General features: G+C 33.7%; 1 long non-coding RNA gene across 1 annotated transcript; it reads right to left on the reverse strand.

Moving 5' to 3' along the window:
* Positions 1-2,901: 2,901 nt before the first annotated feature.
* On the reverse strand, positions 2,902-12,303 carry LOC128282546 (uncharacterized). Its single transcript, XR_008272851.1, has 3 exons — positions 12,026-12,303; positions 11,068-11,109; positions 2,902-3,208 (listed from the first exon to the last, which is right to left on the reverse strand). It is a non-coding gene; the product is annotated as an uncharacterized LOC128282546 (long non-coding RNA).
* Between the last annotated feature and the right edge of the window lie 3,273 nt (positions 12,304-15,576).

Here is a 15,576-nt window from a genome sequence, read left to right on the forward strand (position 1 = left end):
CTTAACTTGTTGAAAACGAGCGACCAAAGACTCATTGTTCAACTGCTTTTCTTTAATCTGATCCAACCAAGTTGGCCTCACTTGCAACTCAGCCAATAGACTTCCATCATCATACAGACTCAAATGAGCAAACATTGCTCTCGGATCGAATCTGACTCTACGACTTAGAGCATCGGCTACCACATTAGCCTTGCTTGGGTGATACTCGATCGAGCAGTCATAATCCTTAAGCAACTCAATCCATCTCCACGTGCCTAAGGTTCAGCTCCTTCTAAGTCAACAAATACTTAAGACTCTTATGGTGGTGTATATAATACACCTTTCTCCGTACAAGTAATGTCTCCAAATCTTAAGTGCAAATATCACTGCTGCCAACTCTAAATCATGAGTCAGATAGTTTCCCTCATGAGGCTTAAGCTATCGTGATGCATATGCAACCACCTTACCCTCTTGTATTAACACGCAGCCCAAACCTACGTGTGATGCGTCACTGTACACAGTAAAATCATTCCCAGACTCCGGCTAAATTAACACAAGTGCTTCAGTCAGAACTTTCTTCAACTTCTCAAAAGCTTCTTGCTGCTTCTTAGTCCATACAAACGGTACTCCTTTCCTTATGAGTTTTGTCAGAGGTGCTGCCATCACAAAAAAACCTTCTACAAACCTTCTGTAGTATCCTGCCAGTCCTAGGAAACTCCGTATTTCCGACACTGACCTAGGCGGCTTCCATTCCAAAATCACTTCAATTTTCCGAGGGTCCACTTTAATCCCCTCAGCAGAGACCACATTTCCTAAGAAGGTTACCTCCCTCAACCAAAATTCATACTTGCTGAACTTCGCAAAGAGTTCCTTCTCCCTTAATACTTACAGCACTATACGGAGATGCTCATCATGTTTCGTTTCAGTTTCAGAATATACCAGGATATCATCAATAAAGACGACTATGAACTGATCCAAAAATGATTGGAACACACGGTTCATCAGATCCATAAACACTGCAGGAGCGTTCGTTGGTCCAAATGGCATAACCAGAAACTCGTAATGACTATACCGAGTCCTGAATGTCGTCTTTTGGATATTTGCCTCCTTGACCCTTAATTGATGATATCCAGATCGAAGGTCGATCTTGGAAAATACAGAAGCTCCTCTAAGCTGGTCGAATAGATTGTCAATCCTTGGTAGTGAATACTTATTCTTAATCGTCGGTTTGTTCAATGGCGATAATCAATACACATCCGCATCGTACCATCCTTCTTTTCACGAATAGCTTGGTGCTCCCCATGGAGACACGCTTGGCCTAATGAAGTCCCCGTCCAACAACTCTTGAATTTGAGCCTTTAACTCGACTAACTCCTTGGTGCCATCCTATACGGTCGATGGACACGAGCGCCATTCCGAGCAACAAGTCTATTCCAAACTCAACTTCTCGATTCGGAGGCAATCCTAAAGCTCCTCCGAAAAACATCTTGGAACTCCTTTACGGTCCTAACCTTATCCTTTGTCATCCCTCCTCTTCCGATGACTTACAAATACCAATTAGGCCTCACAACCTTTCCGAATCCACTTTTCGGCTCTTAATGCCGACACCACATTGGACAAATAATCCCTTCTCTCACCTATCACCATAACCTCCTCATCCTTTATAGTTCTTAACACCATTCGTTTAGAAGCACAATCCAGAGTCGCCTTATGCTTAACAAGCTAATCCATTCCCAAAATGAGATCAAACTCTCCGAACGGTAACTCCATCAGATCTCCAGGAAAAATCTTACCTTGAGTTTCTAAGGGTACATCCCTATACAGTTTGTCTACCCTAACCGAGTGACCCAAAGGACTTAGTACAGATACCCCACTCACAATCTCCTCGAGCGGTCCAAGTTGTCCATAATCATTACGTGGCCTCCAACCAATATTCTGCCACATTCGGGGCTATACCAGACACGCCCCTAAAGATCTCCGCTCCGTTGGCCTAGAGTCGTTCAGAAATCGATCCTCGAATTTCGTTGCCCGAACTTGTCCCGGTAACCCTTTCCAGAACACGAAGCATTACCTGTGACAGGGCATCATCCTTGGCAAAGCGGTCATAAGACTCTACCTCTGTTGCCGGTGGTACCGGTGCATCCACTGCTGGCATATGTCTCGAAGACGAAGATCTCGCTCGAGCACTTCCTCGGCTCCGTCCACGGCCTCTTGTACTCATATCGTATTATCTTGATTACGAATTTTTATGCATCAATTAATATTCCAGTGTTTATTACAGATGTTCTATGAATCAGACAGTAGTTTAGAGTTTGTTTTCGCAGAATCGAAGTCTAGCTACAGTTTAAATCTCTTATTAGATTTTCCTATGGTTTCAGTATCATCCTATCTAGAGTATCCTAGCAGGATTTTAGTACAGACAGATAAGTTAGAAAAATATTCAGAAGAGTTCAGAGTAATACTTACGAGCTTGGTAGGAGATTGAATGCCACCTTCTAAAGATCTAAATTTTGAAAAACAAGTTTTTCGCATTATTTATAAAATTTTCGCTTTCAAAATCTTTGTTTTGTAAACCCATTCCACAGAGAGTTGTTGTAATCGGGCTCGATACCACTAAATGTAGCACCCCAAACCCGGCCCGAAGTTATGGCGGATCCGCATGCCACATCAAAATGGTAAAAAATTTCCATTCTAAGTCCGAAAATCGTACTTGATGTTCAAAAGATTAATTCATTAAGGGTTAAAGTGAATGGAAGTTGTGCACCGGTAGGAAACCGGAAAAGAGGTGGTGAGTCCATCGGATCGCTTAAGTACCAAGCTCCTTCGGATCCAATCCTGACATGCATACCGCCATTACCACATCTTAACGTCATGGATATTTCTAGGAAACCGATTTGATTAAGTCATTTTTAGGAAAAGTGATTAATTTTGGAAAATACTTTCATTGCGGAAGCTTTGCTTGTTGACGTGTTATTTTGAAATCAACTGTTGGTTTTGAAAACGTGCCCTAAAGCTATCCAATTTCAACAGTTAAAATAAGTATTACCTATCTTAGTAATACATATTAAAACCATCAAAAATAATTAAGCGGCCTTGTTAAATTTAAAAACCCAAAACTTCAAACGTAAATACAAGGATGTCCAGTTCACCAGAAGAAAATCAAACTTTCAGAACGGGTGGCCACTCCGAATTCCCTCACAGCTCCAAGCCCACTATGGTTGGGGATTACCTGCGTGGATGAAAATAAAAGGGGTGAGTTTGGGGAAACTCAGTGTGTAAGGAAAACCCATTCAAAGCCCAAGTCAGCTCAAGCCTATTGGGCCTAAGCCCATTCAGTGTGATGAGTCTTGGACGAGCCCTTTTGATTACAATAAAGCGGGCCTTAGCCCTTATTGAGATAATGGATGGCCCATAGGCCCATTTCAAAATACATGCAACATCAATAACATATGCAAGCCCATTTGGGAGACTACTCAACCCACCAACCACTACACTCCACCCGTACTAGCCATACACTCCATGTGGGGATAGTTCAACCCACCCACCCAACACTCCACATTTGCGACATTCTTTGCTCGATTAACGATAAATTGAGGCAAAGCCTCCATCGTGAACAAGCCACTTTCAGTACTTCCTCCGTCAATATCCCAATCCCATGCATCAGATAATAACAACATGGCATGCGATAAATAACAACGATCAAACATGCATTTAGGTCAATTTAACCTAGGGGTATTTGGTAATTTATCTACTAGGGGTAAAGCGTAAATTTTCCACTTTTAAAGGTATTTCAGTAATTTATCTATTTTAGGGTTTTTCATGCATATTCCTACTTTTCACGTACTAACGAATCACGTATCGAGAGTTCTTATCGAATTGGGCTCGTTGGCCCATCATTCCAATTTTGGCCCATTAAGCCCAAAAATATCGAGGGCACGAAATCATGCACTTTGGTCCAAACATTGCAGCTTACCAAAACATTAATCGATTTACCTCACGAGCATTCGCTTTTCGCAAATCTACAAAATACGGTTTTCGGCATTTCGACTTTTCGGCTTTTGCCGATCTAGACTAAGAAAGAGGTGTTAGTTACACACATTTGCGACGATATCTTGTGAGATCCACACACGAACCGCCTACAATTGGATTACTAACACGTTAATCTAACTATTCAAATACAAACTACGTATTAACCCCTTACAATATTCGGCCAACCACACCTACAGATCATAGTAAGCTTATAAGAAATCAATAAGCAACTCATTAACAAATTTTGTCAATGTTTACCACATAATCATAATTTCACTGCAAGCTGTCTTCCTGAGCAACAGTTACTAAATCATTTATAACTGGAGCTACGAAACTCAAATCAAGTGCCGTTAATTTTCCTGAAAATAGACTCATATATCTTCTATCCATAAAATTTTCAGAATTTTTGGTATGGCCAATCAATACCAGATTTTTCTTAAAGTTTCCCATGTTTCACTGTTTGACTAATCTGACCACTCTTCATTACGAATCAAATTTCTCATTGTACAGAATTCAAAATATGTTCTCGTTTATTCCATTTGAAACTAGACTCATTAAGCTTTAATTACATAATTTATTCAGCTTCTAATTCTTCTCCCACAATTTATGGTGATTTTCCAAAGTCACGTTACTGCTGCTGTCCCAAGCAGATTTATTACCAAATCACTCTTTCATACATACCTTGCATGCATGTTATTTAAACATGTATATCACCAATCAATCATCACATATCTATGATTTTACTTAAGTATAATCTCCATTTCATCATTTTAAAGTACAACATGTTAGCTGATTTTCCCTTTAACATCTAAGGCACATGCATGCTCATTTGTTTGGCTCAACTTCACCTATCTTCCATTTTTCATCAAAAGAACATGAAACAACAACCATTTCCTTCATTTTAATTCATGACTAAATGCTCACAACACAACTAAAAATCAAAATATACTTCAAGAGTTAAGGTAGAATCAAGAAGAACTCATGAACCTCAAAATAGAAGCAAGGTACCAAGAACTTACCTTCAATTTTCCTCCTCCTAATGACCGAATACTCAAGAGCTTTCTCCTCTCCTTTCTCTTCTCTAACTTTTAGCTATGATGAACAAAGATGGACAAAACTTTGTTCTTTTCACCCCTTTTTCTTTTAATAAAACTTCATATTTCATCCATTTAATTCTTTAATACAAAAGACATGAAATTCTTATCATGAAACATTTACCTAACCCATTATCATGAAACATTTACCTAACCCATTATCATGGAACATTTACCTAACCTATTATCAATTTGTATCAATTTTTACCATAATTATGGATATCAAGTGCACATTTTGTCTACAACAACATGATGGCTTGCCACTTCATGTAAAATGGGAGGTTTGTCATGCAAATCCTCCTATTTTGCACTCCTATTTATTTGGCCACTTCAATTTAGCCTATAGCATTTTCAAACATTTTCGCATAGGTTCTATTTCATAATTTCACTCACAAATGACAAAATCAAAGCATGGAATTTTGCCAACATTCACAAAATTCCCGAAAATTGGGGCGTTACATATATTTTTGTGATGATTATTTAAGTGGACTAACAAAATGAGTATTGAATTGATTTGGATAGTGCTGAATAATTTAACAAAGCTGAGGAAGATAGTTATGAGTTTCAATAAAATTGAGAGCTTTCAAAATTCTCAAGGTATGTGTTTGATATATTTTACACTATCAAATTTTTTACATATACATACAAATAATTTTAATATTCCCTTTGTCGAGACTATTTTTAAAATCGAGTTTTGGAAAATGAGAATCGACTTTAAGAAAAATGAAAACAGGAGTCGCCACCAACCTTTTTAGGTGTGATTGGATCACCTTTTAAAACATTTTGTTTAAAAATTATTAGTTTTGGTCTCTGAAATCGAAAAGCGGGTTCGGGAGCGGTTTAAATGCGAGGAAGGTTAGCACCCTCGTAACGCCCAAAAATTGGTACCTAATTGGTTATCAAGTGTCTTTAATGTCGGAAATTTGAAAGTTTTAAGATGCAATATTCCTCTTTAGAATATTTTAATTTTGAAAATTAGGGTTCACTTGTATCAAATGAATCAAAATATTACACCCAATAAGTTAGGAAGTAATATTTTTAAGACATTCGAAGCTAAGCTAGCCCCTATCTTACAATGACAAAACGCCATATCCAGTAAGTTAGGACACAACGCTTTGAAATTTCAAGACAGTTACTTGTATTTTGAAAACCTTAAAACCTAGAAGGGTGCTTAACTATCCAAACTCAACGAGAAAAGTTACAACCCAGTTAGTTAGGGCACTACCTTTCGTGAAGTTTCCAAATACCAAGCATTGCCTTTTTATTTGAAAATTTTGGAATCTCATTTTTATTGATGTATGAAGAATCATATAAAATAGAATATTGCAATAATAAGCAAATAAAACATGCATTTAAACAATACAACAACAATAATGCAAAGATCATACACTAGATATATACATGTTTAAAATTACATAACATATGTTAAAGATGAATAAGGAAAATATATGAACATACAAAGTAATAGTTAATTTAAAAAGCGATGCATGCTATACAATTAGACATATAAATACATATACAAAACAAATGTGATAATATATAAAAATAATAATAATGTAGTAACATATATATATCAAACAAACAACACTTAATAACATTATGAAACTAGCTTTTAATAAAATATAACAATATATAAAAGATTTAATACGTATTAAAATATAAAATAAAGTGAGTAATTATTTAAAAAATATACAAAGTAAGTTAAAAGTAAAATGTTTAAATAACAAATAAATACGATATTTTAAAAAATGGATATTAAAATAATATAGATATAAAGAAATGATTTAAAAATAATTAATGCTTTGTAAATAGATAAAGAAAAAGTAATTTATGAAATATAATAAAATAATATATATATATATATATATAAAGTAATGAAACAAAACTTTATATAAAAATATTTTGAAATATCATACAATATGTGTATATAAATGTAAAATAATATATAATTTTAAAATAATATATGATAATAGTATACAAGTTTTAAAATAATACTTATAAGATATAAAATAATATATGAAAAGTAATAATATAGAAAAATAAAACAATTTTATATTTATAAAAGATTTAGAATAAAATAAATAATATATCGAAAAATAATGAATGAAACAATATTATTAAAATAATTTAATATATAAAAAGGTTTAAGATAAATATATATATACAAAATATTGAAATAAATAATAATAATCTAAAAAGAAATAAAGTTAGAATAAAAATAAAATTAGAAAGGATTAAATTAGAATAGAAATAAAAATACGAGATAAAAATTCAGAATTTAAAAAAAAGGTCAAATTAAAATGTACGCACAAGAAGGGGGATTAAAATGGAAAATATTCCCTTTTAGAACGACATCGTTTATGCGCTTTTTTTTAAAAGAGCCCAAGGACCAAATTAAAAAAAAACAAAATATTTGAGCAAATTTAAAAGATAAAATAAACCTAATTTTAAAGGATAAAAATCTGGAAGGACCAATTGGGCACTTAACCCAATCTTCAAAAACACGCAGATCCTCCCGGGATAAACGAGTCAACACGCGGATCCTTAATCTAAACGGTGCCGTTTTAATGCTTATTGAATTAAGCAAAACGACACCATTTTTGTAGGGCTATATAAGCCCCGATTTTGGTTTTAAAATCATTTTAAACCGATGTTTTAAAAAAATTTTAAAATTCTCTCTGAAATGAGAGAGGAAAGAAAGGTCCGGGCTCCGTCGAGCTTCCGTTTCCAAGTGCCCACACGCCCACGCGCCACCACACCCGGTGGTCGGAGGGTTCTAAACCCTCGTTCTTTTAAGAAATACACAGGTAACCTCCTCCTTTTTACGATATTATCAGTTTTTGCAAAAGATCGATTCGTATGCTCGTTTAAAAAAAATAAATAACAGAATATAAAGCTTTAATCACCTTTTAAAGAAACTGCTTGAACTTCTTTTTTATGTATGTATCTTTTATATTTTGTAAAAAACGGGGGGTCCCTGTTACAGTGAGATGATTCGGCTTTTATAGCCTCTTTTTACAAGTTGTTTTATCCCTATTCGATTTCTTGCCTTGTTTGCAGGTACCAGCGAGGAGATTTAGCGATCATGGGCGAATGTTGATAACAGCACATCGGCGTTGATTCGGGCGTTAACCATGGCTAGATTCGAGGCCTGGAATCATGGCCTGGAATCACTGCGAGACAAACGGACACGAGTCGAAGGGACGTGACTTTTGGACTGATTGCGGCGCGAAGCTTCTGGAAACCCATTTGCGGCGCCTAGGGTTCTAGAAACCCTAGGTCTTTCCTCATCTATTAAACATTTGGGCCCCATGGGCCCCGGGTGTAATGGGTATGGGGTGGTAGCATAATTGGGTATGGGCTATCAGGTTGTAACCGGGCATAGGGTTTAGGTATTTGGGCTGTTGGGTTTTAATTTTTGGGCTCTGTATATGGACTGTTTAAATAAATAAACATTTATTTATTTATTTTAAGTTTTTGGTTTTAAGTCCCGGTCAAATTTGGGCTATTACACCCTTGATAACAAATCCACTCATCTAAATGCTTTGTGGATGGTGAGAAACAATTTAAATTTAGAAAAGCTTGATTTGAGTTGAAATTCCTTCAATAATACCCTATTGACACATCTTGGAGCACTTTCTAATTTGAAGTTTTTGAGTGTAGAGAATAGTTAACCTAATTAAAGGATCAATAAATATTATATTTATTAAAAGTATAATTTGAATTAATTAACTTTATATATATATTAAATTATTTTAAACAAATCAAACTATAAGTTACTGCATTAATTAACTACTTATTTGCAAATATTTAGTGATAATGCCACAATGATAATAACAAAGAAATTAAAAATCTTTTTAAAAGAAAATTTCAATTTAAAGTTAATGATTATGGCTCACAAGTTTGAGTCTCATTCTGTCTAAATCAAATTTAGATTTTTGGTTTGTATTTATTTTAGCTCATATCTTACTATAGGTCTTATATATATTTATTAATTTTGGTTTTTTATTTATTTAAACATATATTTCATTGCTCTTGAATAGAAGGGAAGAGTGTGCCAAACTTGAAGGTGTTGGATTTAAGGTACAATAGGATCCAAAGTCTCCAGCATTTACAAGGTATAAACCAAGTTCTCAAGTTAGTATGACCCATGAATTTATAAGCAACTCAGCTAATAGATTAAATCCTTAGTAATAAATTATTACTGAACCAGATTAGATAAAAGCATTGGGAGAAATTGAATTTTTGTTTAAAATATATTATAAGTATTCCATGTATTCTTCGTTAATTTAGAATTTAATTTTTTATATTTTGGATTTTAAAATTCAAGTTTAATTATTAACACAATTAAATATTTTCTTAAATCCAAGTTCATTATAATGTCATTTTTTTAGTTACATTACTACCAAGTGATTAAATTTTTGTTTTGTTTTAACATGTCAAAACAACAAATTTAACAAAAAAATGGTGTTAACAAATTTAAAATATAAACCCGGCCCAGAAGTTATGGTCGGATCCGGCATGCCACATCAAAAAAAGTAATAAAAAAAAATTCCATTCTAAGTCCAGAAAATCGTACTTGATGTTCAAAAGATTAATTCATTAAGGGTTAAAGTGAATGGAAGCTGTGCACCAGGTAGGAAACCGGAAAAGAGGTGGTGAGTCCATCGGACTGCTTAAGTACCAAATTCCCTTCGGATCCAATCCTAGACATGCATACCGCCATTGCCACACCTTAACGTCATGGATATTTCTAGGAAACCAATTTGATTAAGTCATTTTTAGGAAAAGTGATTAATTTTGGAAAATACTTTCATTGCGGAAGCTTTGCTTGTTGTCGTGTTATTTTGAAATCAACTGTTGTTTTTGAAAAGCAGCCTAAAGCTATCCAATTTCAACAGTTAAAATAAGTATTACCTATCTTAGTAATACATATTAAAACCATCAAAATAAATAAGCGACATTATTACATTTAAAAGCCCAAAACCTCAAACATAATTAAAAGGATGTCCAGTTCACGGAAGAAAATCAAACTTTGAGCGGGTGGCCACTCAAATTCCCTCATGACTCAAGCCCACTATGGTTGGGGATTACTGCGTGGATAAAAATAAAAGGGGTGAGTTTGGGGAAACTCAGTGTCCCATTCAAAGCCCAAGTCAGCTCAAGCCTATTGGGCCTGAGCCCATTCAGGCAACAGTGGTACTGGGCCAGAGCCTTTTTCAAATTACAATAAATTGGGCCTTAGCCCCTTATTCAGATAACAGTATGGCCCATAGGCCCATTTCAAAATATATGCAACATCAGTAAACATATGCAAGCCCATTTGGGGAGACTACTCAACCCACCAACCACTACACTCCACCCGTACCAGCCATACACTCCACGTGGGGATAGCTCAACCCACCCAAATTAACACTCCACAGTTGCTTGGCATTCTTTGCTCGATTAACGATAAATTGAGGCAAAGCCTCCAAGATCGTGGACAAGCCACTTTCAGTACTTCCTCCGACAATATCCCATCCCATGCATCGAGATAATAACAACATGGCATGCGATAAACAACAACAATCAAACATGCATTTAGGTCAATTTAACCTAGGGTATTTGGTAATTTATCTACTAGGGGTAAAGCGTAAATTTTTCACTTTTAAAGGTATTTCAGTAATTTATCTATTTTAGGGTTTTTCATGCATATTCTTACTTTTCACGTACTAACGAGAATCACGTCGAGGGTTCTTACCAAATTGGGCAGTTGGCCCATCATTCAATTTTGGCCCATTAAGCCCAAAAATATTGATGGCACGAAATCATGCACTTTGCAGTCAAACATTGTAACTTACCAAAAACATTAATCGATTTACCTCACGAGCATTCGCACTCATAAATCTACAAAATACCGGTTTTGGCATTTCGACTTTTCGACTTTTTCCGATCTAGACTAAGAAAGAGGGTGTTAGTTACACACCTGTTTGCGACGATATGCTGACGAGATCCACACACGAACCGCCTACAATTGGATTACTAACACGTTAATTTAACTATTCAAATACAAACTACATATTAATCCCTTACAATATTCGGCCAACCACACCTACAGATCATAGTAAGCTTATAAGAAATCAATAAGCAACTCATTAACAAATTTTTGTCAATGTTTACCACATAATCATAATTTCACTGCAAGCTGTCTTCCTGAGCAACAGTCACTAAATCATTTATAACTGGAGCTACGAAACTCCAAATCAAGTGCCATTAATTTTCCCTGAAAATAGACTCATATATCTTCTATCCATAAAATTTTCAGAATTTTTGGTTTAGCCAATCAATACCAGAATTTTCTCAAAGTTTCCCATGTTTCACTGTTTGACTAATCTGACCACCCTTCATTACGAATCAAATTTCTCATTGTACAGAATTCAAAATATGTTCTTGTTTATTTCATTAGAAACTAGACTCAATAAGCTTTAATTACATAATTTATTCAGCTTCTAATTCTTCTCCCACAATTTATGGTGATTTTCCAAAGTCACGTTACTGCTGTTGTCCCAAGCAGATTTATTACCAAATCACTCTTTCACACCTAAGTTGCATGCTTGTTATTTAAACATGTATATCACCAATCAATCATCACATATATATGATTTTACTTAAGTATAATCTCCATTTCATCATTTTAAAGCACAACATGTTAGCTGATTTTTCCCTTTAACATCTAAGGCACATGCATGCTCATTTGTTTGGCTCAACTTCACCTATCTTCCATTTTTCATCAAAAGAACATGAAACAACAACCATTTCCTTCATTTTAATTCATGACTAAATGCTCACAACACAACTAAAAATCAAAATATACTTCAAGAGTTAAGGTAGAATCAAGAAGAACTCATGAACCTCAAAATAGAAGCAAGGTACCAAGAACTTACCTTCAATTTTCCTCCTCCTAATGACCGAATACTCAAGAGCTTTCTCCTCTCCTTTCTCTTCTCTAACTTTCAGCTATGATGAACAAAGATGGACAAAACTTTGTTCTTTTCACCCCTTTTTCTTTTAATAAAACTTCATATTTCATCCATTTAATTCTTTAATACAAAAGACATGAAATTCTTATCATGAAACATTTACCTAACTCATTATCATGAAACATTTACCTAACCCATTATCATGGAACATTTACCTAACCTATTATCATGAAGCATTTACCTAACCCATTATCATGGAACATTTACCTAACCTATTATCATGGAATATTTACCTAACCTATTATCAATTTGTATCAATTTGTACCATAAATTATGGATATCAAGTACTCATATTGTCTACAACAACATGATGGCTAGCCACTTCATGTAAAATGGGATGTTTGTCATGCAAATCCTCCTATTTTGCACTCCTATTTATTTGGCCACTTCAATTTAGCCTATAGCATTTTCAAACATTTTCACATAAGTCCTATTTCATAATTTCACTCCTTTTTCTTATGGAACAAAATTAACTAAAATTACGGGTTCTATCTTAGCTTGGGCCTTCTAGAGGCCCACAAACATAATTAAACCTCGCCAACATTCACGAAATTCCCAAAAATTGAGGCGTTACAAAAAGAATTTATAGTCTAATATGTGATCATATCATATAGGATTGATATTTCGGGAAATGAATTAAAAATTATTTATGGATTTATTTCTTCTATATGTGCATGGCTTTTTTGTAGCGACGTAAAAATTTTAGCTTAACTTGGTAGCTAATTGTGGCGATTTATTGAAAAAAAGTTTGAAATTTGACGTTTGATTTTGAAATAAATAGGGTCGTATACCGATCCTTTTTCCTAGGTGTGATCGGACACCTATTAGATCTCTTATTAAAACAAATAAAATCTGAGTTTAGGTCTCGTTAAAATCCAAAAAAATTAGGGTTCGGAGTCGATTCTGTGAAGAAGGTATTAGCACCCTCGCGACGCCCAAAATTGGTATCTTATAAACACGTGTTGTCTTGATTTTCAAATATACGAGTTCAATATAGGATTTAATCGTGATCCATTTGAAAAGACAAGAATTTTCAATCTTTTTGATTTTTTTGAGAAGGATATACCGTTTTAACACAAGTCGATTGATGTTCACCCAACATAGCAATGAAATTGACGACTTGGTGTTAAACCAATATGTTGCCTTTATGCATTGAAATTAATCGGAAAACAAGAATAAGATTTTCGAAATAATGCAAAGCAAATTGATATGAAATAGACATAAATAAAAGTGCCAGGCATATATTAAAACAAATAATAAATATGATAATAATATTAAAATAATAATCATGCATGCGATATTAAACGTAAATAATGATAATATTAAACATGAAATAAAAACAACGAATATATATACATAATAATAATAATATTAAAAGTGTGTACATAAAATATATATAATAATAGAGTCATAAATATACTATACATAGTATTTAAAATGTATATATAAAATAGGAAAAAGACTAACTAATATAGTAAAAGCATATACATATATGGTATTAAAATGTATATGAAAGAAAATATGCGTGTAAATATATGAACATAAGACCGTATAAAAGTATACAACTATGATACTAAAGTATGTATGTATATACATATTAGAATATTTATTGAAACTAAAACTAATACTAATAATAGAAAATAATAAAATAATATAGTACAAAAATATGTAACTAAAAACACTATAATATGAATACGTACATATAATATAATATTAAAATATACATAATATATACATATATAAAACATGTATTAAGATTAATAATAATAAAGATGATATAAAGATATGTACATGAAATAATAAAAACATATAACTAATAAAAAAATAAGGAAATATACGATATAAAACATATGCTATATATATATATACATTAGAAGTGATAAATAATAATATTTATGCGATAAAAATACGTGCGTATATATAGTAATAACGTTAGAAATACTCAATATATAATATTTAAAATATATATACATAATACAAAAAAATATATATAGCGTAGTATTAAAATATAAACACAATATATACATTTTGAAACTAATAATAATAAAAAACTATTGATAATACTTTACAAATACATATATATTAAAATATACCTAATAATATATATAAATATAATATTAAAAGTACGTAACATATAAATATATATATATACACATGGTACAATACATAATATGGGCACATTAGAAGTAATAATAATAATAATAATAATAATAATAATAATAATAATAATAATAATAATAATAATTAAAGTAGAAATGTGAAAAAAGGTAAAAAAAGGACGAAATTGAATTAAAAACTAAATTTTGGGGCCAATTTGAAATAAAAACTAAAGAAAAGGACGAAATTATAACATGCGCGTAACTTGGAGGGTCAAAAGTGCAATAAATCCCTTAGTCAAAACGCTGCGCAGTACAGAGGACCCAATTGAAAAACACTGAAAATTATGGGGCCAAATTGAAAATAAGAAAACTTGATTGTAAAGCCCCAGAAAAGCAGAAGGACTGCACGCATAAATAGCCCATTCCAACAAAAACACGCGGATCCTGAGGCGAGTCAGGTCGGACGGTTCGGGTCATGTTCAAAACGACGTCGTTTTGGGGCTAATGAGCAGCCCCCAAAATGATGTCATTTTGGTGGGCTATATAAGGCCCTAATTTGACAAAAAAAACATTTGATGAAGAGAAAAGGAAAAAAAAAGGGAGAGAAAAAAGAGAGAAGGGAGAGGAGAGGAGCTTGGCTGGGGCAGTCACGGGACCTCGCCGGCCAGCCGGCCGTGTGAACCACCGTGCAGTGGTAGGAAAAATAATTTTCTCTTTTTTAAATATTTTTTATACTTTTATATATTTTAGTATTTATGTGTGGAAAATAAGCTTAGAGAACGAAACTAAAAAATAAAAAAAATTACCTTATGTTTAATAGTTTTTGATTTTTTTGACAACTTTGATCCTCTGATTTCAGTGTTAGAGTCACTGCTTGTATATGTATTTTACTCTAACTTGGTTATTGACTTCTCTTGAACATTCGAATGAATATCAAAAACGAAAAAAAAAAAAGGAAGCCGACCCCCTTTTACAGAAATCCAAATCGGCTTTTATAGCCTTTATAATATTTTGTTTAATATTTGTTGTCTTGTCTCTTTTCTGGTCTTTCAGGGTATGGAGGTGCAGGCATGCGGGGATGGTGTTGGCAGAAGCATGGGCGATGGCTAGGTATGGGGTGACCAGGATGGTCTTTGGTGTCGGGAGTGGAGGAGGCGAAGAGGGAGGCGGTGAAAACTTTGGTGGCTAGGGTTTGCTACTGAAAATTTTTTTTTAGATAGTGGGCTTGGGTTGTTAGGGTTTGTAAATTGGGTTTGGGTACTTGTATTTGGAAGTTGGGCCTGTTGTTTTAGTCTTGTAATTGGGTTTTGTAATTGTTTTATTTGGTTGTTATATTTTATCTGTTTATGGGCTCGG

The sequence above is a fragment of the Gossypium arboreum genome, chromosome 10 (genome assembly GCF_025698485.1).
Source record: "Gossypium arboreum isolate Shixiya-1 chromosome 10, ASM2569848v2, whole genome shotgun sequence".
In the NCBI taxonomy this organism is placed as follows: Eukaryota; Viridiplantae; Streptophyta; class Magnoliopsida; order Malvales; family Malvaceae; genus Gossypium; species Gossypium arboreum.